This window comes from Neolamprologus multifasciatus, chromosome 23 (genome assembly GCF_963576455.1).
Source record: "Neolamprologus multifasciatus chromosome 23, fNeoMul1.2, whole genome shotgun sequence".
Taxonomy (NCBI): Eukaryota; Metazoa; Chordata; class Actinopteri; order Cichliformes; family Cichlidae; genus Neolamprologus; species Neolamprologus multifasciatus.
This window is the reverse complement of record NC_140460.1, coordinates 2741992-2769736: the sequence shown is the minus strand read 5'-3', so window position 1 is coordinate 2769736 and position 27745 is coordinate 2741992. Positions and strand designations below refer to the sequence as shown.

At 40.8% G+C, this 27745-nt stretch overlaps 1 long non-coding RNA gene and 1 pseudogene across 2 annotated transcripts; both read left to right on the top strand.

Annotated features, from left to right (window-relative positions):
- Nucleotides 1–117: 117 nt before the first annotated feature.
- LOC146490696 (vitamin D3 hydroxylase-associated protein-like) lies at nucleotides 118–27206 on the top strand (annotated as a pseudogene). Its single transcript, XR_014872215.1, has 14 exons — nucleotides 118–168; nucleotides 441–581; nucleotides 10667–10800; nucleotides 11204–11410; nucleotides 11495–11535; nucleotides 11638–11762; nucleotides 11873–11998; nucleotides 12080–12177; nucleotides 12344–12443; nucleotides 12580–12623; nucleotides 12719–12758; nucleotides 12834–13094; nucleotides 14611–14667; nucleotides 23010–27206. The product of XR_014872215.1 is annotated as a vitamin D3 hydroxylase-associated protein-like (transcript).
- LOC146490697 (uncharacterized) lies at nucleotides 698–1779 on the top strand. Its single transcript, XR_014872205.1, has 4 exons — nucleotides 698–1030; nucleotides 1200–1406; nucleotides 1489–1529; nucleotides 1655–1779. It is a non-coding gene; the product is annotated as an uncharacterized LOC146490697 (long non-coding RNA).
- Nucleotides 27207–27745: the final 539 nt, after the last annotated feature.

Below are 27745 nucleotides of genomic sequence, written 5' to 3'. Positions count from 1 at the left end.
TACATTTGCTTTTGTGTCGTATGTCATTCATTATGTAAACTTTTGGGGAAATATTTTTTTAATTTTATCATAAATAAATAATCAAAATGTTGCATTCTGAGCAGAATATGATACAAAAATGTGGATGATGTTTTACCCGAGGATGTGTTTTACTCTTACATGGAAAAGGTTCAATATCCAGCATGACACAAACCTTTCATAATAGATCAAATACAGCAAAGCTAATTTTAACACTAAGTAATCATTTACATTAGTCAGGCTTATCCAAATGTTATTTATTTTTGAAATTAGTCCTACTTATAACTCACTGCTTTTTAGTTCTTTTTACACAGAATTGTGTCTTATTACAGTTTAAGTTTAGACACACTGGGTAATAATATTCATATAAGCAACAATATTTTACAAAGGTGATGGAGATGATGATGTTTCCTTTCCAACAGACTCTGGCTGTAAACAAAAAGCTGAACTGCTGCACTGAAGTTTTGCTGGAGAGTTTGGACCAGCTGACAACTGTTGGCTCCAACAAGGATGGTCTCTTGTACGGAGTTCCAGTTAGCATCAAAGAAAATCTTGCATTTAAGGTATTACAAAGGTTATGCAATGCAAATTTCAGTTACAGTTAATAATAATAATAATGGATTGGATTTATATAGCGCTTTTCAAGGCACCCGAAGCGCTTTACTCTATTCATTCACTCTCACATTCGCACACTGGTGGAGGCAAGCTACAGTTGTAGCCACAGCTGCCCTGGGGGATCGAACTGGCGACTTTCCGGTTACAGATGCGCTTCCCAACCCCCTGTGGCTCAGGGGATTGGGAGTATTGAAGTATTTCCCATCAGTATTTATAAGTATGGTACAGTATTCTCGAGCATCATAGCTCAGGTATTTGATGTACAATTATTGTCTTTGTTTTATTCCAACACAAGAATTATGACTGTTCTTGTGGTGTGGTCATTAACCTGGACCAGCCCGCTGAAAAGGACAGTGTGCTTGTTCAAGTCCTGAAGAAACAAGGAGCTATTCCCTTTGTGAAAACCAACTTGCCTCAAGCTCTTTTGGGGGAAATCTTTTATCAGAGATTGACATAAATCTGGAGTACATTTAAATACTATGACCACTTATTTAGTTGTCTTTGCCCATTACAAGTGTGCATAATATGCAAGGACTCATTACCCATATGTCTTTGGCCACATTCAGCTATGACTGCAGTAATCCTATCTACGGGCAGACTGTGAACCCTCATAACCCCCAGAAGACCTCTGGAGGTTCATCTGGTGGGGAGGGGGCTCTCATCGGGGGAGGGGGCTCCCTGCTTGGTATAGGCACTGATATAGGTGGCAGTATCCGTATTCCTGCATCCTTCTGTGGAATCTGTGGTTTCAAACCAACTGCAGGTCGGCTCAGGTGGGTCTCATTCAGTCAGGTTTTATAAATTTGTTATACATTGCTGAGTTAAGCTTTATTAACACTTTTGGGTAATGATTAGTTCACAGGGGGTTCGTCCAATTTATCGAGGGCAAAAGTCAGGTAAGAAACATATCTACTTTACATATAAAGTAAATGTAGTTACATAACCACTGTATAGCAATATTTCACAGACACAAACTGTCTCAAATATTTGAGTCACTGCTTTATATTTCGTATGAAACTAGTGCCGTCATCTGCTGGACCCATGGCAAGAGATGTGGACAGCCTGGCTCTGTGCATGCAGGCACTTCTTTGTGACCACATGTTTTCTTTGGACCCCACTGTTCCACCATTACCTTTTAACATGGAGGTGTGTCCTGTACTGTGAGGTTCATATACTTTGTTAATGATTATTCTTTTGTTTAAAAGCTACAAATTAAGCCAATACACAGTTGTCCTAATGCTTCACTTTATATTACTCTTACTAGGGGTGCAACGATACACAAAATTCACGGTTCGGTTCAGTTCGATACTTTGGTGTCACAGTTCGATATTTTTTCGATACAAAAAAAATGTTCATGCCTTTTTAATTTGTCATTTATTAAAATTATAAATATATATTTTAACTCAAAAGTACAGTTTTTAAATTTAATGTTGCTGAAACAAAAAAGTAATAAAAATAAATTCCCTGGTAGCCCTTCGGGCAGGGACTCTTCAGTTTTTGGTAGCCCAAAATAAATTTAAGTAGCCCGAATAAAAAAGAGAGCAATTTTTTGATTGATGTTTTGTTTCCTGTTTTGTTTCCTTTACAATATTATACATTAAAGTATAATATTGTAAAGGAAACAAAACATTAATCAAAAAATAGTTGAAAAACAAATTACAACATTGTATAAAAATTACAATCATCAACTCAAATACTTGGTTCTAATTGAACAGAAATTTCTATGAACATGAATTATGATTCATTAGCGTTCTTCGAATCTAACCAGAACTACAAATGGGAATTCCTATATGAACATCTACATGTACGAGTTTCATACACTACTCCCAAACCCTTACAGTACATGACATTGATTGCCAATACACCCAACAACAATATATCACAAACACCAAATCGTTTAGCTTACAACTAGCAGGTATGTAGCATAACAGGTAGCATTAGTAGCATGAACTAGCCACATAGCGAACAGGTCAATACACATTGCACTTCTACATCCACTAAATGTCTAATTGGCATAAAAGGCTAAAACTGTCCTTTCCAGGCAGGGCTCCACGTCTACTCACAGTTCTTTAGCGACGCACACAACTCACACCGTGTGTAGACATCCCCTGCTGAGTCAGTCTGCTAGGTGGCTGTTGCTATGTGTTAGCTCCAACTCTGATCACTGGAACATGTGCTCAATGGTGCAACTGTGCTCTCTCGCCACAAGGGGGCTCCCCCACACAGCTGACAGCCTTTCCAACACACGGGTAAGAGGCAAGTGGAACCAAGATCGAGGCCATTTGCTTTTTGAAGTTTGCAAAGACTGCTAAATTGTGCCAGTGGTAGTTCACTCTTTGCAACATAATACGCTGTTTTAAACTGAATTTCAGGTTTATTTTTAGTATGTTATTTGCAATTGGTGTTTGTTCTGGGAAAGATATTGCAGACTGAGCAATAATGCATTTCATGCATTTCTCATGGGTTCTAAAATTACTGGTCCCAGTAACAAAGGCACTTGTCGACTTAGAAATCGAGGGAAAACCAACAACACACCCGACAGAAAATTATGTTATTTACACGGGTGCACATAAGTGGTCCGCATGTGCACATTCGCTGTCAAAATAAAAGACGCGCACCAGATAAGAAGTTGCAACGGGAGTTTGCGTCCATATAAAAGGCAGTGTTTTTGTCCGTTAGAGTGGGATTTTCACGACACATTCTGCACCACATCTCTGTGCGTTCATCATTTGTTTGAAGCCAGCTCACCTCCTGCAACCACTTTTCCGAGAATACGCGCTTCTTTTTTGGTTCGGACTCCTTCTGACATTTCATTGGAGGTGGAGGAACACCAAAGTAATTGCTTAAAGGATTTTGCTTCTTCGACATCTTTAAGAGTTCTAAACACATGTCTGTCCTCCTCCAGAAAATGTTATGTACGGAAACACGCGCTGCAACTTCTTATCTTGTGCGCGTTTTTTATTTTGACAGCGAACGCGCACCTGCGGACCACTTATGTGCAGCCCTGGTTGTTTAGCTCGTCATATTGCAGCCACAGAAATTCTTTTGTCCATGAAACCATAAAGCTGCACTTTCTTTTTACCTTATAGTCTGATTTGTCATAACTTTTTTGTGGTACGCTTTTCTTTGGCTGTCACTTCTTCACCCTGACCTGTCTTATTTGGCTCAGCAGAACTAAAATATATATCCTGCTGCTTTTACACACGCACTCACATAACGCTCAGCGATTCTCTGCGCGATCAACCTCTCACATGTTTACGCTTGCTGCGGGAGATTTCACTTGTCATGTTTGCATGGTAATCTAACGATTGATAAGACGATGTCAGAGGAATTGGTGCGCAAATTATGATCACTCAGCAATCAGTGCTGCCGCTCTCTATACACAGTTCGCGCGATTGCAAAGTGAAAGCAAAAAACAAGCACAAATTCAAACGCGATTTCAATATGTCACATATTGACAGTGGCTCACCGATGCCAATGACATAATTACCCAGCTACATTTCTGAAAGAATGCAAAAGCATTGACATATATTTTTCCTTCCTACGATAGCCCGACGGGCAGGACAGAGATAGATTTTGGTAGCCCGACTGGAAAAAATCGCTAGCCCCGGGACGTCGGGCTAGCGATTTTGCGAGCCCTGTATCTGATTGAGGAATCACTCATCTTTGGAAAAGAGAGTTTATAACAGAGAAATGGCTCTTTCCAAAATAAAAGCTATACTATACACTTCTTCTGGGCTATATTCTCAGCAGCATATTAAACATATCAGGTCCCCATAAGGAGAATCATGTGCTAACGGCTGTCTAAATGACTCGGGTAAAGTTTGTAGCATGCTGCTTGTTGTTTTTGTTTGCTTCCACTTGTCTTTGCACTAGGATTATGTCAAGTAAATGTGTAGTCATATTCGTTGTGTTCCCACTAGTGCTGTCAGCGTAAATCTCGTTGAAATGACGTTAACGCCACAACACGGCAAATCTCCGTTAACGAGCTACGCGGATCGCCCCGTGCGTGGGGCTGGACGGCCAACACGTTAACGAGCTAACTGCGCTAACTGCGCTAACACACTAGTTCCCACCCATGTAATTGAGCATTGCTGGCACATCCAACATACTGTTTTACTTTAGTCCATGACGCGCTTACCTTCAGGGCCATACATCACATGAAAACCAAAATAGTTCCAAACACCAGATCTGAATGAGGGTGGGGGAGGTTCAATTTGCCATGTTGCAAGGAGAGCTTAACTTCTGTCTTGCTAGCTTGCCCTGCGCTCAGTGAATCTGCGTTCGACTACTCCGCCTAGGCTGCACTGTCGAGCGCAGATCCACTGAGCGCTCAATACAGACAGCATCGTCCGAAGGAAAGTTGATAAAATAAATTAAAAACTTTGTATAGCTCATACATATGCGTACCGAACAGAAAGCACTGTATTGAACGGTTCAATATCGATACGAGTATTGTTGCACCCCTAATATATATATATATATATATATATATATATATATATATATATATATATATATATATATATATATATATATACACATATATATATATGAATGTATGTATATATATATGTATGTATATATATACATATATATCTATAGATATATATATCTATAGATATATATGAGTTGTTCGCACTAAAGGAAAAAAACACCAGCATTTCATGTAACTACCATTTCGGCAACAGCTGTGGTCTCAAGGCTGGAGCTGAACAAAACAAATTCTCCCAGATAACGGACGGTGTTTAGACTGTTCCTCCCCTATCCTACGCAAGGCCACCTGGGTTGGCTGGAAGACTGTTTACTTAGCCTGGCAGGGCAAAGGATACTCTCTCAGCTGAACTCTGGACACACACAGATATACATTCATCCCCCCTCCCCTTCCAAATGCCTTCAATGCTTATCCCCTCCCAATGCAGACGGTGGATCACAGGGGACCAGCACTTATGCTGCAGGCCTGGATGCGCTGTCTACAGTGGCTGTCTCTCACCTTTTATCCATCCCTGTTGCTTGTCATGTGTTTCTATGGTGTATTAAGAGTTTTTCATGTGCTATGCACTGAGGTGTTTTTTTTCTGTTCTCAAACTGATCTCCCTGTTGGAGCTCAGTCTGGGGGGAGTTCTTTTTTCTCCTTGTCTTTCCTGATGATGTGCATTTTTCCATTGTTCGGTCCCGGGTCGCTGCTCGTGTAGCTGACCGGCCAGCTACCTAACCTGACCTGTCTCCCCAATGTGATGTTTGTCTATTGTATGTATGGTCGGCAAAGTCAGTCTCTTAATCTCCCCTTGGGGATAAATAAAGTATTCTGAATCTGAATCTCGGTTGTGGGTAACTGCAACTGACAAATAAAGGCTATCTCACCTCATCTCATCAAGAATGTCCAATAATGGGCAACCCTCTCATTGCCCAATTTGATCCATCCTACACAGAACTAAGAACTGAACCAGATCAGACTATTGTGACTCCAAAATTTGTCAGTGTTTTGTATCATTTCCTTGTGGTTCTGTCATTTATTGTCTCATCTCAGTCTTTTTGCAGGTCTTCTGGCCTTGCACGTATGCACAATCTGTATCTGAAATTCCACAGTTTGTCAGTAGGTGAAGGCAAAAGACTGGTATGTTCAGCTGCTGAGCGTTAAGTGACAGGTGTGTGTTTTTGTGTTCAGGCAGTGACTGGAGGCGAGGGTCTGCCTGTGGCGGTCCAGTGTGTTGCTCTGCCGTGGCAGGATGAACTCTGCCTGCGCCTCATGAAGGAAGTGGAACAACTGGTCAAACAGAGCAAGAAGTAAAGCTGCTTTCTTTCTGAGTCTCACATGAAAGACTGCAGACTTCAGAGGAGACATGTTAACTTGAGTTTTTCCCCATAAATGCTATTTAAATGTGTCAAAGGGTTGAGCATCCTCTGCACTGCCAGTAGGGTTGACTGGGGTTGGTTGTCACACTGTTTCACTTGCATGCATTGTTGATGATTGAAACCCTTATATAGGATTGGTTGTCACAAGTTTTGGGCTTTGTTGTCACTTTGTTGCAATTATCAAGTGAGCTTCAGTTAAAAAAAATGTACAAAAAAAATGTAGAACTTTTTTTCAGATTGTAAGTTTGGAAATGGACACCATATAATGCCCTTTGTATTCAAACTGAGTTTGAACCAGTGATAATTATTGTGAATGTATTTTATGATCAATGGAATTAAGGAAATTACAGCACGTAATAAAATTAGCCAAAAAAACAACAGAAGAGAGCAGCTTCCACATTCCACGACTGTATTTTGAACTCATGTATTATTGATATTATTGAAAAAAAAGTTCCAGAAGTTCAATATAGCCTTTAGAAGACAGGCTTTTTGTTCAAAACGTCCCAACAGGTAACCTGAGCAGTAGTGAGCAAGGCAGTTTAAACATGTGAGAATTTAAACTGACTCAACTGCTCCATGTTTTAAGTCTTGATGCACGCCAGATAATAAAGGTTTCTCCGTTTTAGGGTTGCTAGTCTTGATCTAGCAACCCTTTAACTTACTCAGCTACTCAAGTCAGTCATGACAAATGTATACCCCTTGATAGAAGTATGACCTCTATAAACATTTTTCAATTCAATTTTATTTATATAGCTCCAAATCACAACAACAGTCACCTCAAGGCACTTTATGTTGTACAGTAGATCATACAATAATAGATACAGAGAAAAACCCAACAATCATATGACCCCCTGTGAGCAAGCACTTTGGCGTCAGTGGGAAGGGAAAACTCCCTTTTAACAGGAAGAAACCTCCGGCAGAACCAGGCTCGCCCACTTTGCACCAGAAAGAAAAACCAGCGGATGTCGCACTAAACAACAGCAGCACGTTTAAGCTTGATCAGCTGTTGTTAGAATTTATTTAATATTAATTTCTTGTATCAGCTGATGTTTGCTGGAGCCACAGCTGTAAAGCTGCTGGTCATGATGTCGGTTTGGTGAGAGGGAAACATGAAGATGAAACCAGGAGATGTCCTTACTGAATCATCAGAGCTGAACTGGTGATGGAGAAACAGGTTTATCTTTTAGGTGACATGAATGAACTGAAGGGAAGTTATGAACTGTTTCTGAGAGACAAATAATACCAGGATCCTTTTTTACGTAGCCGACAGCTGGTAACTGTGCAGGGGCGGGTCTAGCAAAGTTTTGCCAGGGGGGCAGGTAGGGCATTAACGGGGAAAAGGGGGCACAAAGAAATACTTTTCTTTCATGTTCTCATTTACGATGTCTACCTTTTAATAAATAATTATCTGAATCTTATGTTACACCCCAGCCCAGGGAAAACCCGCGTGCAACATAAGGAAAATAAAAATAAGGAGAAATGCCCCCACACTCCCTGCTCTCAAGGAAGACGAACCAACAAAAAACAGCTACCACGGATTTCACAACAGCCAGTCAGTTTATTAAGTCCCAAAAGGTAGCAGGCGTCAGGGTGAGCATGGCCAAAACAACAAACAAAAACTCTAGAAATGAAATGCAGCTGGCTTACCTTCACAGAAAACCCCCCCAAAAAAATTACAGGTGTCTTACCTGCCTCCCTAACCAAAGACAGGAGAAAAGGTTCCCAAAGAAAAATGGCTTCTCACCCCTACAGCTACCGAGTAAAAAAAAAGTATCGACAACTATTTACATCTATATACAACAAACTATTTACAACACAGCAAAAGCAGGCGGGGGTGCTGGTTGAAAAGGGTCCTCATTTATAGCCGGCCTCTCCCAGTCCTCCACCAATGGTCAGCCTCCACCTGGAACTCACATAGCAGCAATAACACAGGATACAAACTATGCCACCCTCTTGTCTGGCAGACAAAAAACACAGTATATAAATTAAAACATATATATCCATGACACTGAATCATAACACTTACATCCAAAGTTTTTATCTGATGTAAAATGTATAGAAATCCATTATTGTATTCAGTAAATATTAAGTCTAGTATATATCCTAGTAAGTTATAGTATTCTTTCCTTTGGGAAGGTACCATCTGTGCAGTCTGCAATTCTGTTGAAGAATGCATGTTGAATCTATTTAATTACTGGAGAAAAATAACAGATTTCTGTGCATTTCTTTTATACGTGCATTAAATTAAAATCGGTTTTGTCAGTTAAGCATCTTGAGGCAGAGGGTGGGGGAGTGGTTCCCTATTTTTTCTTTCTTTTCTTTTTTTGCTGGGAGTTGGCAACCCTATTAGTGAGGTATATGTAATTATAAATTAGGTTGTTTTATAGTTTTGCTAAGTACTGTTTAGAATACCAGAATAGGGAGGATGGTGTAGGTTTAAGTTTATTATAAAGGCTTTATGGCTTTTCCTATAATACCATGGTGGGCCGGGGCTGATTTTTTGTCCCAGTCCAGCCCTGATCAGCTGTGTTGGATCCAAGGGCGTAGATTTGGTTTTGGCATTGGTGGGGACGGATGATCCAACCACCCAACTCTGCCCTGTTTCTTTTTTTCCCCTTTTTGTCTTTGCTTCTTGATAAAAAAGGAGAAATATACTTGCCTACATATGCTATTCTACATGCTTTTAAACCATTTAAAATTACAATTCATAGTTTTACATTTGAATTATATAATGTTAAATTACTATTAAACAAATGACTGACTAAGTATTTTAGAGTTTAGTTTACTTCAGCCATATTTCATATAAATCAGGTATCATACAAACATAAAAATAGCTTCAAATACAGTCATGACAATAAAAGAATACGACTTTAAGGACTTAACAACATTACTTCAGTTATAGTACACCAACATCTGTTATATTTTGGCACTAAGGGAACACTGAATGACCTGGTGGGTTTTGTCCATAAAACTACTCATCTAAGATTACCACAAAGTAAAAGATCTCTCAGCAAAATTATGCAACATTTTAGGCACTATTGCCCCGATCAAATCAGTGAGCTGGGATTTTCTATTCTAAACATGAACTACTGTTACAGCAACAGACATGGACTACTGGTGCCCCACACAACAACTCAATGTCCACTATGTGAAGGAGCCACACACATGCCTGCTCCTCTCGTTAACTGAGATAAACTGCTGGCATATTGGTTTTACATCTATACTGTCCAGTCTCTCCTGGTGGACATACAGCAGCATTGTTTAATCTCATCCGAGTCACTGTTAACCTTACCCATCTTTTTAGTCTTCTGAGAGCACTGACGCTTCTTTTAGCCTCAGTACATGTGTTTTATCCTCAGATTACAATTATTATTATTATTATGTGCTTGATGTGCCTCACCTTTGGCCCTGGCTCCTCCCCTTTGGCCCTGGCTCTTCCCCTCTGACTGCACTAGGACATATTGCCACCTGATAAAATAACACATTGATTCGTGCCATATAAAAAGTGAGACGTGTCAATTCAGATTCTTTGTCAAATATACACTAATGAATCAATTTACATCAGCAGCCTAACAATTGTCATGATAATAAATACTAGTTAATCTATAGCACCAAATCATCAGTCAGTCACCTGTGACCTCGCCTCTTCACCTCTGTCCGAGCTACAACATGGCAGAGCTGCCTCTGTCACCTGATAAATAACAGTGAGACATTCCACATACATGCAGTCACACATGTGCTTCAAATACAGTCATGAACCATCAAGTCATCATCCAATTTCACCTGTGATCTTGTATCACCATTGTTGGTTGGAATATTTGCAAAATCATGACTACCTCATGATATTTTGTATCAAAAATTAACCTATGAATAAACAAAAAGCTGAACTGCTGCACTGAAGTTTTGCTGGAGAGTTTGGACCAGTTGAAAACTGTTGGCTCCAACAAGGATGGTCCCTTGTACGGAGTTCCAGTTGGCATTAAAGAAAATCTTGCATTTAAGGCATTACAAAGGTTAAATAATGCAAATATCAATTGCAGGCCTTCTGGTCAGTATTTCTAACTAATTTCTATGTTATGTCTAACTTATAGCATTCCCAAGCATTATTACTCACATCTTTGAAGCACCATTATCATCTTTTTTCTTCTTTCTTTCTCTTTTTTTTTCACACCACAAGAATCATGACTGTTCTTGTGGTTTGGTCATTAACCTGGACCAGCCCGCTGAAAAGGACAGTGTGCTTGTTCAAGTCCTGAAGAAACAAGGAGCTATTCCCTTTGTGAAAACCAACTTGCCTCAAGCTCTTTTGAGGTAAATCTTTTATCGGTGATTGACATAAATCTAGAGCCAATTTAAAAATACCGGTGTCTGCCATTTCTGCCCGTCAGCCTCCTAGATGCACCTATAGCATAAATTTAAAAATCCGGGTAATTTTTAGAAAAGCTGACCTATGACCTTAAGGTCGAAGTCATTGAGATTCAAAGTCATCCAAGATTTTTAGAAGATACACCAATTCGAAATTCCTATGTCACCTCACTTAATTCTGGAGTTATCACATTCACAAACTTGGGTATCCACTCTGCCCACCTGGAGGGGTGATGACAATACCCCATCTGCCTTTTATGTCTGATGTGGTTAAAACTCATTCAGTTGTCTTTGCTATTCCACATGTGCATAACATGCAAAGACTTCTCACCTTCTTGTCTGTTGACAGCTATGACTGCAGTAATCCTATCTACGGGCAGACTGTGAACCCTCATAACCCCCAGAAGACCTCTGGAGGTTCATCTGGTGGGGAGGGGGCTCTCATCGGGGGAGGGGGCTCCCTGCTTGGTATAGGCAGTGATCTAGGTGGCAGTATCCGTATTCCTGAATCCTTCTGTGGAATCTGTGGTTTCAAACCAACTGCAGGTCGGCTCAGGTGGGTCTCATTCAGTCAGTTTCCTGGAAATTTATTATACATTGCTGAGAAAAACTTTTATCTCACCTTTTGTGTAATGATTAGTTCACAGGGACTTCGTCCAACTTATAGAGGGCAAAAGTCAGGTAAGTGACATATCTTATTAGCATATATACAGAGTCAATATTGGGATACTGACAGACAGTCTGGGAATTTTGTTTACTGCTTCTTGTTTCGTGTTAAACTAGTGCTATCTTCACCTGGACCCATGGCAAGAGATGTGGACAGCCTGGCTCTGTGCATGCAGGCACTTCTTTGTGACCACATGTTTTCTTTGGACCCCACTGTTCCACCATTACCTTTTAACATGGAGGTGTGTCCTGTACTGTGGGATTCATGTCACTTGTAATTGCCTGTGCATATATATGCATAAATGGTCTCATTTCATGTGAGCATTAAAAACAAAAAGTGATTCCCTCTTAGATATACAGAACCACCAAACCTCTAAGGATTGGTTGTTTGGAAAACGATGGCTACATGCATCCATCTCCGAGCATGGCCCGAGGCGTCAGAGAGGTGAAAGCTCTGTTAGAGCAGGCGGGACACACAGTAAGACACACACACAAAAACAAAAACATATAATAATCATTTTCAAGTCATGTTTTTTAATGTTGGCATTTGTTTCTCTAGTTGGTCCCTTACCATCCACTGAAGATGGATGAAATGTTCCCTGAACTAATAATAAAGGGTATTTTAGCAGATGGAGGTACCAGCCTGTTAAACAAACTGTGAGTTTTAACAGTTTAGTTAATAGGTTTTTAATACCTAGAGATGCTGCCATTGTCTTCTTGACCACACGATGGTGTTGACTGGTTTTGAAACTATTCCATTAATTCGTTAAGTATCTCAAAATAGGCTTTTTTTCTTATGTGCTAATGAGCCCTTACTTTTTAGGAAGGGGGGACCCGAGGACCCTTGTCTGAAGGGACAGTTTCATCGTTACCGTCTTCCTAAGTGGAATAAGACAATCCATTCATTTCTGCTCAAACCTAAGGTAAGCCCTCCAATTCTGTGACAGACACATACAAAAATAGTCAAATGGATGGTCTATTTATTTAAATCACCAGATTCAGTGATTTAGCAGAATAATGCATATCTATCTATCTATCTGTCTATCTATCTATCTGCAGTCTCCTCGTGTCTCTGCCAACATAAAGGCTCTTTGTGGAGTTGGGTGAGAAAGTATTCTTGAAATGTTTTATTTGTACTTGATCCTTTGTTAGATTTTCATATTATACATGTTCTAGGAATGATATACTTTATTCTTAGATCTGTTCCAGAGCTGTGGAAGCAACATGCTGCTGTTGAGGTACTGTCAGCTGATGATGCATGGTCACGTATGAAAATCTGAAGATGAAATTGAGATTTCCTGTGTTTTCTTTAGGACTACATTCAAGAGACAATAGCACATTGGAGGAGCTGCAACATTGATGTGCTGCTGTGCCCTGTGATTGGACCAGCCTACAACTTCTTTTACTGTAGCAAAATTCCAAGTATGATACACTGAGTACAAGTGGCAACATAGTGTTCTGTTTATCACAGTTTGTCCAATTTCAGCCTCAAAACACCTGTTGATAAACTCCCTGTTAGAGAATGGATTATTTTTTGTGATTTTGCATTGAATCACAGCACAACTTTGACTCTTTGATTGTAACTGCTTTTTTTTTAAACATCACTTTGGCAAGAGCAGCCTGACAGCCTGGACAAATAAATTTCAATATTAATTATTATATTGAATATTAATAAATATTCTACACAGCAAATCCAGCATGTCCAAATTAACACTGTCAGATTTGATTTCAACACTTTTAAAGTGTCTATATGGGTCCACACCAGAGAGTGTTAATTTAACTCTTTTTGGAGAGTTGGTATGTTAACTCTGATTTAGTGTTAAACACCAAATCTCTCTGGAGTTGATAATTTAACACTTGGTGTTAAGAGTTTATATATTAACTCTCAAAGAGTATTTTAGTTTAACTACGTAAGAGTTATCTTCTAATTAATTCTAAAAAACGGGAATTTTACTGTTCTGAACTTCTAGAAATTTCTTTTGGAAATAAACATTTACTAAAAAGACGCAATGGTTTTTGAAAAACATTTATTCTGAACTGTGCACCACAATTTCAAAACATTTTCTGAAAGATGTAACAGTGTACATGTTCTCACTTTCATTAGAATTTTGTTTATCAAAAGGTCTGACATAGGTGAGCTGGTAAATGCAAATAACAGCATTCTCATCACTTATTTCAATAAATACAATATGCATGTCCTTCATTCATCACTTTGTGGAACTTCAACGCACTTCTGCTCTCCCCCATATTCCATCTTCACAAGCATATCCTATGTGGAGATTGAAAACAAAATTAGCTGACACTAATTAATGGCACAAATCAATTGCAGCACAGTAAAAAAAAAAAAAGGAATCCTTTGAGCCATTACTTGTGTAAAGTATTTTCCCAAAAGACAAGGACACAGACAACAGGTAATACTGAACTAAATGTAAAACCTCAACCTTTTTCATTTTTACCTAAACCGTGTGCACAAAACTCTGGAGGGATCTAAATGCTAACGTAGAACTCAGTCGGGACTCGGGACATCTGCTACTGCTGTTTGCTCATTTTTTATGGGAGATCGTTTTCAGGCTTCAAGTAGCACCATTATATCAACATTTCACATTCTAGACATTGTTTTAAGTGTATTTGACCAAGAAATTTGACTGAAAATTCACATGCAAGCTTTTTTTCAAGGCTGTGGTATTTGCCCGCAAACAATACCTTTCAGCTAGCTAAAACAGAATATTATGCTATCACCGAGCAACATGGCTAATGCCTTTCACACAGCTTTGTCTCAACTCCAAAGAGCCACAGAAGTAAAAGCTAATAACAATAATTGAAACAATCTTTGAAAACATGACTTACCAAGCATGGCAAACAACTCAAATATGTAGAGCAAAATGTTCTGAAACGGCTTCACTTCAGCTTCGATTGGAGCCGTGCTGGGGGCGGAGTCTGTGAATTTACTCTATTGGTGTCATAGCCCCTGTAGGAGTTCAGAGTTAAGAGGTCAAGAGTTAATGTTTCCATTGTAACACCTCCAGATTTGAAATAGAAACACTCATTTTTAACACTCGATTTTAACTACTATTATTTTACACCTCAGAGTTACTCAAGCACTATAAGGGCTGTTATCAGGACATGTGGGACAAACTCTTCAAAGAGGTAGGCAACATGTACCAGTGAGGTGAGACTGATTGAAAACATAGTCACTCGTCAGTTTATTTGGAATGCTACAGAAAGATGTGATTAAAAACATACAGATTACCAAGTAGGGATGGGAATAGATCAGAATTTAGCGATTCCAATTGCAAATCAGTTCTCTGATCTCATTGGGTTCTCATTGGCTCCACTTTGAGAACCTCCACCATTTCTAAGCAGCGTATCAAAGACATTACAGTCATGCAAATTAATTGCATTCTGTGAGGTCAAATGTTTCTGCCTGTTTGAGGGGTATCAAAGTTGGTGTCATATCTCAAAAAAGAGATAAAGAAAGAGGAAAGTAACACATGCCAGTGAGGGATGACTAATTGAACACATAGTGTAGTTTAAGCTACTGTGACAGCAGGTTTTCCTGCAGAAATAATCTTTTGGGAGACACAGATGTAAAGCTTAAACTATAGATAATTTATTATGGCTAGATGAGAGATATGTCTCCAATGTAGCACATGCTTGGAATACCTCACCCAGAAGGTGTCCAGAAGGCATCCTAATCAGATGCCCGAACCACCTCAACCGGCTCCTTTCAATGTAGAGAAGTGACAGATCTACTCTGGCTTCTCTCGGATGGCTGAACACCTCACATTACTTCTAAGGGAGAGTCCAGTAATCCTTTGGAGAAGGCTTGGATCTGCGATCTTGAGCTTTTGGTCACAACCCAAAGCTCATGACCATACTCCTCCCTGACTCAAAGTAGACACTCCGTCCTTTTCTGGCTGAAGACCACAGTCTCAGACTTGGAAGTGCAAATTCTTATACCCACCGCTCCAGTTAGAGCTGGATACCACAACCTGATATATATATATATGTATGTATATATATGTATATATATATGTAAAATTGGCAAAATGGAGAATGGCTGATTTTGAAAAACAAAAACTATTTAGTACTTTATATTCTTTCTTATATATATATATATATATATATATATATATATGTAGAGCGAAAATTGGATAACAGCTCACGGCTCTCCAACGGGAGATTGGAGACCAGTGTCGGACTGCTAGAACGGCTTTGAAATTCACGTGAGTTGTTCGCACTAAAGGAAAAAACACCATCATTTCATGTAGCTACCATTTCGGCAACAGCTGTGGTCTCAAGGCTGGAGCTGAACAAAACAAATTCTCCCGGATAACGGACGGTGTTTAGACTGCTCCTCCCCTATCCTACGCAAGGCCACCTGGGTTGGCTGGAAGACTGTTTACTTAGCCTGGCAGGGCAAAGGATACTCTCTCAGCTGAACTCTGGACACACACAGATATACATTCATCCCCCCTCCCCTTCCAAATGCCTTCAATGCTTATCCCCTCCCAATGCAGACAGTGGATCACAGGGGACCAGCGCATATGCTGCAGGCCTGGATGCACTGTCTACAGTGGCTGTCTCTCACCTTTTATCCATCCCTGTTGCTTGTCATGTGTTTCTATGGTGTATTAAGAGTTTTTCATGTGCTATGCGCTGAGGTGTTTTTTTTCTGTTCTCAAACTGATCTCCCTGTTGGAGCTCAGTCTGGGGGGAGTTCTTTTTTCTCCTTGTCTTTCCTGATGTTGTGCATTTTTCCATTGTTCGGTCCCGGGTCGCTGCTCGTGTAGCTGACCGGCCAGCTACCTAGCCTGACCTGTCTCCCCAATGTGATGTTTGTCTATTGTATGTACGGTCGGCAAAGTCAGTCTCTTAATCTCCCCTTGGGGATAAATAACGTCTTCTGAATCTGAATCTCGGTTGTGGGTAACTGCAACTGACAAATAAAGGCTATCTCATCTCATCTCATCTCATAAAGAATGTCCAATAATGGGCAACCCTCCAGTGCATTCGGAAAGGTCATTGCCCAATTTGATCCATCCTACACAGAACCAAGAACTGAACCAGATCAGACTATTGTTCAATTCAATTCAATTCAATTCAATTCAATTCAATTTTATTTATATAGCGCCAAATCACAAAAAAAAAGTCGCCTCAAGGCGCTTCATAGATACAGAGAAAAACCCAACAATCATATGACCCCCTATGAGCAAGCACTTTGGCGACAGTGGGAAGGAAAAACTCCCTTTTAACAGGAAGAAACCTCCAGCAGAACCAGGCTCAGGGAGGGGCGGGGCCATCTGCTGCGACCGGTTGGGGTGAGAGAAGGAAGACAGGATAAAAGACATGCTGTGGAAGAGAGACAGAGGTTAATAACAGATATGATTCAATACAGAGAGGTCTGTTAATACATAGTGAGCGAGAAGGGTGACTGGAAAGGAAAAACTCAATGCATCATGGGAATCCCCCGGCAGCCTACATCTATTGCAGCATAACTAAGGGAGGATTCAGGGTCACCTGGTCCAGCCCTAACTATATGCTTTAGCAAAAAGGAAAGTTTTAAGCCTAATCTTAAAAGTAGAAATAGTGTCTGTCTCCCGAATCCAAACTGGAAGCTGGTTCCACAGAAGAGGGGCCTGAAAACTGAAGGCTCTGCCTCCCATTCTACTTTTAAATACTCTAGGAACAACAAGTAGGCCTGCAGAGCGGGAGCGAAGTGCTCTAATAGGGTGATATGGTACTACAAGGTCATTAAGATAAGATGGGGCCTGATTATTTAAGACCTTGTATGTGAGGAGCAGGATTTTGAATTCAATTCTGGATTTAACAGGAAGCCAATGAAGGGAAGCCAAAACAGGAGAAATATGCTCTCTCTTTCTAGTCCCTGTCAGTACTCTTGCGGCAGCATTTTGGATTAACTGAAGGCTTTTCAGTGAGTTTTTTGGACATCCTGATAATAATGAATTGCAGTAGTCCAGCCTGGAAGTAATAAATGCATGAACTAGTTTTTCAGCGTCACTCTGAGACAGGATATTTCAAATTTTAGAGATGTTGCGCAAATGGAAGAACGCAGTCTTACATATTTGTTTAATATGTGCGTTGAAGGACATATCCTGGTCAAAAATGACTCCAAGGTTCCTCACAGTGTTACTGGAGGCCAAGTTAATGCCATCCAGAGTAAGAATCTGGTTAGATACCATATTTCTAAGCTTTTCAGCACCGAGTACAATGACCTCAGTTTTATCTGAGTTAAGAAGCAGAAAGTTAGTGGCCATCCAAGTCTTTATGTCTTTAAGACATTCCTGCAGTTTAACTAATTGGTGTGTGTTATCTGGCTTCATGGACAGATAGAGCTGGGTGTCATCTGCATAGCAGTGAAAATGTATGCTATGTCTTCTAATGATGCTGCCTAGGGGAAGCATGTATAATGTAAACAGAATTGGTCCTAGCACTGAACCCTGTGGAACTCCATAATTAACCTCAGTGTGTGAAGAGGACTCTCCATTTACATGCACAAATTGGAGTCTATTAGATAGATATGATACAAACCACTGCAGTGCAATACCTGTAATACCTACAGCATGTTCTAATCGCTCTAATAGAATATTATGGTCAACAGTATCGAATGCTGCACTAAGGTCAAGAAGGACAAGCACAGAGATGAGTCCACTGTCAGAGGCCATAAGAAGATCATTTGTAACCTTCACTAAAGCTGTTTCTGTGCTGTGATGAGCTCTGAAACCTGACTGAAACTCTTCAAATAAACCATTCCTCTGCAGATGATCTGTTAGCTGTTTGACAACTACTCTTTCAAGGATTTTCTATATGAAAGGAAGGTTGGAGATTGGCCTATAATTAGCTAAGACTGCTGGGTCTAGAGATGGCTTTTTGAGTAAAGGTTTAACTGCAGCCACCTTGAAGGCCTGTGGTACATAGCCGATTATTAGAGATAGGTTGATCATATATAAGATCGAAGAATTAATCAATGGCAGGACTTCTTTGAGCAGTTTTGTAGGAATGGGGTCTAAAAGACACGTTGATGGTTTGGAGGAAGTAATTATTGAAGTTAACTCAGAAAGATCGATTGGAGAAAAAGAGTCTAACTTAACATCAATGGTACTAAGAGTAGCTGTTGATAATATTACATCTGTGGGATGATTATTGGTAATTTTTTCTCTAATGATAAAAATTTTATTTGTGAAGAAGTTCATGAAGTCATCACTAGTTAACGTTAAAGGGATGGTTGGCTCAAAAGAGCTCTGACTTTTTGTCAGCCTGGCTACAGTGCTGAAGAGAAACCTGGGGTTGTTCTTATTTTCTTCAATTAGTGATGAGTAGTAAGCTGTTCTGGCTTTGCGGAGGGCTTTCTTATAAAGCAACAAACTATTTCTCCAGGCTAAGTGAGGATCCTCTAAATTTGTGACACGCCATTTCCTCTCCAGATTACGAGTCATCTGCTTTAGGGTACGTGTTTGAGAATTATACCACGGGGTCAGGTACTTCTGATTAGAGACCTTAGTTTTCACTGGAGCTACAGTATCCAGAGTCGTACGTAGTGAGGAGGTGAAATTATTAACAAGGTAATCGACCTCTGTTAGGGTAGCGTTCAGATAGCTGCTCTGCTCTGTGTTGGTACAGGGCATTGACGATGATAACAGTGGCTGGATTATATTCTTAAACTTAGTTACAGCGCTTTCAGAAAGACATCTACTTTGATAAAGTCCACTCTCCACTGCTGCGTAATCAATTATTGTAAATGTAAATGTTATCAAGAAATGATCAGACAGGAGAGGGTTTTCAGGAAACACTGTTAAATGTTCAGTTTCTATGCCATATGTTAAAACAAGATCTAGAGTGTGATTAAAGTGGTGGGTGGGTTCTTTTACATTTTGAGAGAAACCAATTGAGTCTAACAACAGATTAAATGCCATGTTGAGGCTGTCATTTTTAGCATCAACATGGATGTTAAAATCACCCACAATAATTATTTTATCTGAGCTCAGAACTAAATTAGATATAAAGTCTGAGAAATCAGACAGAAACTCTGTGTAAGGCCCAGGTGGACGATAGATGATAACAAGTAAGACTGGTTTCTGAGTTTCACAGCTGGGGTGGACAATGTTAAGCATCAGGCTTTCAAATGAATTAAAAGTCTGTCTTGGTCTTTCATTAATTAATAGACTGGTGTGAAAAATTGCTGCCACACCGCCCCCTCGACCTGTGCTTCGAGATTTCTGGTAGTTAGAATGACTCGGGGGTGTTGATTCATTTAAACTAACATAATCATCCTGCTGCAACCAGGTTTCTGTAAGGCAGAGTAAATCAATTTGTTGATCAATTATTAAGTCATGTACTAACAGAGACTTGGAGGAGAGAGACCTAATATTTAATAATCCACATTTCACTGTTTTACTCTTTGGTTCAGGTGTGGATACTGTATTGTTCTTTCTTTGTAAATGTTTAAGTTGTTTGTTGCTAGTTTTTAGTTTGTTTTTTGTCTTTTTGGAAGCAGACACAGTCTCTATGGAGATGGGTTTTTGGGGGGGTAGCAGGAGGAGGGAAGCTGCAGAGAGGCGTGTAAGACTGCAACTCTGCTTCCTGGTCCCAACTCTGGATAGTCATATTTTGAGGGGTTTAATAAATTTGTCGATATTTCTAGAAATGAGAGCTGCTCCATCCAAAGTGGGATGGATGCCATCTCTCCTAACAAGACCAGGTTTCCTCCAGAAGGTTTGCCAATTATCTATGAAGCCCACATCATTTCTGGGACACCACTCAGACAGCCAGCAATTTAAGGAGAACATGCGGCTAAACATGTCACTCCTGGTCTGATTGGGGAGGGGACCAGAGAAAACTACAGAGTCCGACATTGTTTTGGCAAAGTTGCACACCGATTCAATATTGATTTTAGTGACCTCCGATTGGCGTAACCGGGTGTCATTACTGCCGACGTGAATTATGATTTTATTGAATTTACGTTTACCCTTAGCCAGCAGTTTTAAATTTCCTTCAATGTCGCCTGCTCTGGCCCCTGGAAGACAATTGACTATGGTTGCCGGTGTCTCTAGCTTCACATGTCTGAGAACAGAATCACCAATTACCAGAGTTTGACCCCCAGCGGGTGTGTCACCGAGTGGGGAAAAACGGTTAGACAAATGAACGGGTTGGTGGTGTACCTGGGGCTTCTGTTTAGGACTACGCTTCCTCCTCACCGTTACCCAGCCGTCTTTCCCCAGCTGCTTGGGATCTGCCGGGGAACAGCTAGCGGGGCCTACGCTATCTTCGGCTGCACCAGCTACAGGGGCCTGGCTAGCTAAGGGTGAGTGCAGGGTGCGAAGCCGAGTCTCCAGTTCAGTAATCCTGGCATCCAGAGCTGCAAATATGCTACATTTGTTACAGATATCATTACTGCTAAAGGAGGCCGAGGAGTAACTAAACATCTGACACAATGAGCAAGAAAGTGCAGAAGGGACAGGTGAAGTAGCCATGGTGCTAGCGAGTCGGCTACGAGCTAAGCTAGCGAAACAGTACAGAGACAGTGAGTGAATACTTTGGCTATAAATTAGGTAGTGAGTACACAGAAAGTGTGCTTCGGATGAAGCACGTGAAGATTATACTATGAAAAAAGAATGTATTAAAAGTTGTTAATTAAACTGCTAAGCAAATAAGCTACTCAGAAACACCACTGTGTTTGAGCAGGAACAGGAAGTGATACTATACCACAGAGCAAGCGAACACCAAGTGACCACACAGACAAGCCCAGACTCCATAATTTGTCAGTGTTTTGTATCATTTCTCTCTTGGCTCTCAGCGAAGGCGGTCGCACTTTTCTCCTCTCCTCCTTACCCTTATCTTCCCTGCTTAGCCTCTGTGTCCTTGTCTGTCTCATGTGCATTACTTTCCCTGGAACACTCTCTCACTGTCGTTCTCTAAAACCTAAAAGAGAATTATGGATTTGATCAACTGGTCTCTGAATGCTATTGACACCCTCTTCTCAACGAGAAGTCTGGGCTCGGGAGAGCCCGAGTGCCCTGGAGGGACTTTCCCTGCCGGTTACACGATGGACGGGTGGCAGAAATGGAGGCTCGTGTGCCTGGCGGGACTGTCGATTGAGGACGCTGAAGATATCTACCTATTCGGAACCATGATAACGGGGTTCTTGCTGATCGGAGCTGGCATGGCCCTGACTTATCGGAGAAATAAGAGAGTGGAACCGGCTGTTCAAACCCCCCCAAGGCTGCCCGCTGGAATCGAAGCGACGGGACGAGGCGTGACCTCTCACAACGAACGCAGCATGGTTAACACCTTGGAGACGCTTACAGCTGCTGTGAAGGCTCAAAACAACTCCATTGAGCGTATGGTGGGATACATCAGAGAGGGCCCTGCTCAAAATGACACCCTTGAGCGAAAGTTGGATCACATCACAGAACGGATCACTGCAGTTGTGAGGTCTCAAAATCAAAAGAATGACAACACCACGGATCAGAAGTTTGATACCATCATGGGGAGGCTCGCGGCTCTCCAACGGGAGATCGAGAGACCAGCATCAGAGTGTTAAAGATCAGCTTTGAAAATTCTCGTGAGCTGCTCGTTTGGAAAGAAAATCAACAAATTCGGGATCAAAATGCAGACACCACCACGGCGCCAGCTGCAGGCCCAAGGCTGAAGCCGGACAAACACTCCCTGATAACGACTGTGTGATGACTATTCTCCCCATCCCATTCAAGGCCACCTGGATTGGCTGGAGGACTGTTTACTTAGCCTGATAGGGCGAAGGACACTGTCTCAGCTGAACTATGGACACGCACACACACACACTTACACTGATAAGCACTCACTCATCTCCCCCCCCCTTTCCAACGCCTTCGATGCTTGTTGTCCCCCGGGAACACGAGGCGGGTCTGGGCCCGCGCTGCAGAGACGGCGCCGTTGCAGGATTGCTGCTGTGCTGCCTGGGATTACTCCTCATCCCCTACCCAACCCTGTGGCTTGTTATGTCTTAATAAAGTTGTGACGTGGACATTCATGTGCTTTTTTTTGTGCAGAGGAGTTTTTTTGTTTCCTGTTCTCGTGCTGTCCTACCATGGAAGCACAGCATGAGTGGAGGTCTCTTTTTTCCTCTTGTACCTCCCCGTTGTGTGGACATTTCGGTGTTTTTCTGTAACGCTACCAATCTCCGACTTGTAACCCCATGTAATGTTTGTGTCTTGTGTGTAAGGTCGGGGGGGGGGGGGGGGGGGGGGGGGGGGGTCCCCATTTCGCAGCAGGGCAACCTGTGTGTGACAAATAAAGCTTTCATTCATTCATTCATTCATTCATTTCCTTGTGGTTCTGTCATTTATTGTCACTTTTTGCAGGTCTTCTGGCCTTGCACGTATACACAATCTGTATCTGAAATTCCACAGTTTGTCAGTAGGTGAAGGCAAAAGACTGGTATGTTCAGCTGCTGAGCGTTAAGTGACAGGTGTGGTTTTTTTTGTGTTCAGGCAGTGACTGGAGGCGAGGGTCTGCCTGTGGCGGTCCAGTGTGTTGCTCTGCCGTGGCAGGATGAACTCTGCCTGCGCCTCATGAAGGAAGTGGAACAACTGGTCAAACAGAGCAAGAAGTAAAGCTGCTTTCTTTCTGAGTCTCACATGAAAGACTGCAGACTTCAGAGGAGACATGTTAACTTGAGTTTTTCCCCATAAATGCTATTTAAATGTGTCAAAGGGTTGAGCATCCTCTGCACTGCCAGTAGGGTTGACTGGGGTTGGTTGTCACACTGTTTCACTTGCATGCATTGTTGATGATTGAAACCCTTATATAGGATTGGTTGTCACAAGTTTTGGGCTTTGTTGTCACTTTGTTGCAATTATGAGCTTCAGTTAAAAAAAATGTACAAAAAAAATGTAGAACTTTTTTTCAGATTGTACGTTTGGAAATGGACACCATATAATGCCCTTTGTATTCAAACTGTGAGTTTGAACCAGTGATAATTATTGTGAATGTATTTTATGAGCAATGGAATTAAGGCATTTACAGCACGTAATAAAATTAGCCAAAACAACAACAGAAGAGAGCAGCTTCCACATTCCACGACTGTATTTTGAACTCATGTATTATTGATATTATTGGAAAAAAAGTTCCAGAAGTTCCATATAGCTTTTAGAAGACAGGCTTTTTGTTCAAAACGTCCCAACAGGTAACCTGAGCAGTAGTGAGCAAGGCAGTTTAAACATGTGAGAATTTAAACTGACTCAACTGCTCCATGTTTTAAGTCTTGATGCACGCTAGATAATAAAGGTTTCTCCGTTTTACGGTTGCTAGTCTTGATCTAGCAACCCTTTAACTTACTCAGCTACTCAAGTCAGTCATGACAAATGTATACCCCTTGATAGAAGTATGACCTCTATAAACATTTTTCAATTCAATTTTATTTATATAGCTCCAAATCACAACAACAGTCACCTCAAGGCGCTTTATGTTGTACAGTAGATCATACAATAATAGATACAGAGAAAAACCCAACAATCATATGACCCCCTGTGAGCAAGCACTTTGGCGACAGTGGGAAGGGAAAACTCCCTTTTAACAGGAAGAAACCTCCGGCAGAACCAGGCTCGCCCACTTTGCACCAGAAAGAAAAACCAGCGGATGTCGCACTAAACAACAGCAGCACGTTTAAGCTTGATCAGCTGTTGTTAGAATTTATTTAATATTAATTTCTAGTATCAGCTGATGTTTGCTGGATCCACAGCTGTAAAGCTGCTGGTCATGATGTCGGTTTGGTGAGAGGGAAACATGAAGATGAAACCAGGAGATGTCCTTACTGAATCATCAGAGCTGAACTGGTGATGGAGAAACAGGTTTACCTTTTAGGTGACATGAATGAACTGAAGGGAAGTTATGAACTGTTTCTGAGAGACAAATAATACCAGGATCCTTTTTTACGTAGCCGACAGCTGGTAACTGTGCAGGGGCGGGTCTAGCAAAGTTTTGCCAGGGGGGCAGGTAGGGCATTAACAGGGAAAAGGGGGCACAAAGAAATACTTTTCTTTCATGTTCTCATTTACGATGTCTACCTTTTAATAAATAATTATCTGAATCTTATGTTACACCCCAGCCCAGGGAAAACCCGCGTGCAACATAAGGAAAATAAAAATAAGGAGAAATGCCCCCACACTCCCTGCTCTCAAGGAAGACGAACCAACAAAAAACAGCTACCACGGATTTCACAACAGCCAGTCAGTTTATTAAGTCCCAAAAGGTAGCAGGCGTCAGGGTGAGCATGGCCAAAACAACAAACAAAAACTCTAGAAATGAAATGCAGCTGGCTTACCTTCACAGAAAACCCCCCCAAAAAAATTACAGGTGTCTTACCTGCCTCCCTAACCAAAGACAGGAGAAAAGGTTCCCAAAGAAAAATGGCTTCTCACCCCTACAGCTACCGAGTAAAAAAAAAGTATCGACAACTATTTACATCTATATACAACAAACTATTTACAACACAGCAAAAGCAGGCGGGGGTGCTGGTTGAAAAGGGTCCTCATTTATAGCCGGCCTCTCCCAGTCCTCCACCAATGGTCAGCCTCCACCTGGAACTCACATAGCAGCAATAACACAGGATACAAACTATGCCACCCTCTTGTCTGGCAGACAAAAAACACAGTATATAAATTAAAACATATATATCCATGACACTGAATCATAACACTTACAACCGAAGTTTTTATCTGATGTAAAATGTATAGAAATCCATTATTGTATTCAGTAAATATTAAGTCTAGTATATATCCTAGTAAGTTATAGTATTCTTTCCTTTGGGAAGGTACCATCTGTGCAGTCTGCAATTCTGTTGAAGAAAGATGTTGAATCTATTTAATTACTGGAGAAAAATAACAGATTTCTGTGCATTTCTTTTATACGTGCATTAAATTAAAATCGGTTTTGTCAGTTAAGCATCTTGAGGCAGAGGGTGGGGGAGTGGTTCCCTATTTTTTCTTGCTTTTCTTTTTTTGCTGGGAGTTGGCAACCCTATTAGTGAGGTATATGTAATTATAAATTAGGTTGTTTTATAGTTTTGCTAAGTACTGTTTAGAATACCAGAATAGGGAGGATGGTGTAGGTTTAAGTTTATTATAAAGGCTTTATGGCTTTTCCTATAATACCATGGTGGGCCGGTAACTAGTCAAAATGCCCGGGCTGATTTTTTGTCCCAGTCCAGCCCTGATCAGCTGTGTTGGATCCAAGGGTGTAGATTTGGTTTTGGCATTGGTGGGGACGGATGATTCAACCACCCAACCCTGCCCTGTTTCTTTTTTTCCCCTTTTTGTCTTTGCTTCTTGATAAAAAAGGAGAAATATACTTGCCTACATATGCTATTCTACATGCTTTTAAACCATTTAAAATTACAATTCATAGTTTTACATTTGAATTATATAATGTTAAATTACTATTAAACAAATGACTGACTAAGTATTTTAGAGTTTAGTTTACTTCAGCCATATTTCATATAAATCAGGTATCATACAAACATAAAAATAGCTTCAAATACAGTCATGACAATAAAAGAATACGACTTTAAGGACTTAACAACATTACTTCAGTTATAGTACACCAACATCTGTTATATTTTGGCACTAAGGGAACACTGAATGACCTGCTGGGTTTTGTCCATAAAACTACTCGTCTAAGATTACCACAAAGTAAAAGATCTCTCAGCAACATTATGCAACATTTTAGGCACTGTTGCCCCGATCAAATCAGTGAGCTGGGATTTTCTATTCTAAACATGAACTACTGTTACAGCAACAGACATGGACTACTGGTGCCCCACACAACAACTCAATGTCCACTATGTGAAGGAGCCAAACACATGCCTGCTCCTCTCGTTAACTGAGATAAACTGCTGGCATATTTGTTTTACATCTATACTGTCCAGTCTCTCCTGGTGGACATACAGCAGCATTGTTTAAACTCATTTGAGTCACTGTTAACCTTTCCCATCTTTTTAGTCTTCTGAGAGCACTGACGCTTCTTTTAGCCTCAGTACATGTGTTTTATCCTCAGATTACAATTATTATTATTCTGTGCTTGATGTGTCTCACCTTTGGCCCTGGCTCTTCCCCTCTGACTGCACTGGGACATATTGCCACCTGATAAAATAACACATTGATTCGTGCCATATAAAAAGTGAGACGTGTCAATTCAGATTCTTTGTCAAATATACACTAATGAATCAATTTACATCGGCAGCCTAACAATTGTCATGATAATAAATACTAGTTAATCTATAGCACCAAATCATCAGTCAGTCACCTGTGACCTCGCCTCTTCACCTCTGAGCTACAACATGGCAGAGCTGCCTCTGTCACCTGATAAATAACAGTGAGACATTCCACATACATGCAGTCACACATGTGCTTCAAATACAGTCATGAACCATCAAGTCATCATCCAATTTCACCTGTGATCTTGTATCACCATTGTTGGTTGGAATATTTGCAAAATCATGACTACCTCATGATATTTTGTCTCAAAAATTAACCTATGAATATGTCAGCACCATTAGGATGAAATTATTGTGTCACCAACATTTAACGTTAGACATATAATTTTAACAGCCTCTGTAAACTAATATCCGGGCTTACTCGAGGCTGCCGTTTTCTCTGACAGTTTCAATCAAAATTAGAAATGCTGCTCTGAGACTGAGAGAACTAATAGTGCTGCATGTTGTGCAGTTAGTTTCCCAAACACGTTATTAATGGTTACATACAGTTTTAGACTGATGTGGGCCAAAGCCTAGCATAGCCTGTAACGTTATCATGACGGACACATTTTATGAGTGAACTTGGCTTTAAGTGACTTACAGGTTTCGTTGAAAATTACTTTCTTATATCCAGGTTCTTCCTTTTTGCTGCCGTCCTCCTCTCCTCCTCACAGCGCAGGCTTGCCGCTGCTAAAACTAAACAGAGCTCCCTGAAAGGCTCAGCCAATCACATTGGCCATATTTGTCACATGACTAGGACTCCAGTAGAGAATGTAATTTAACTCTTTCTGCACCGCTGGGTGAATGAGACGCTGACAGATCGTTTTTTCTATCGGGTTAGTTTTTCTTTACTTGAAGAGATCAAATTATTAGTGGGGACAATTCATTAATCGCTGGATATTGGTGGGGACACGTCCCTTCCGTCCATGCCAAATCTACGCCCTTGGTTGGATCCAGGGCCGTGCAGAGAGGTTT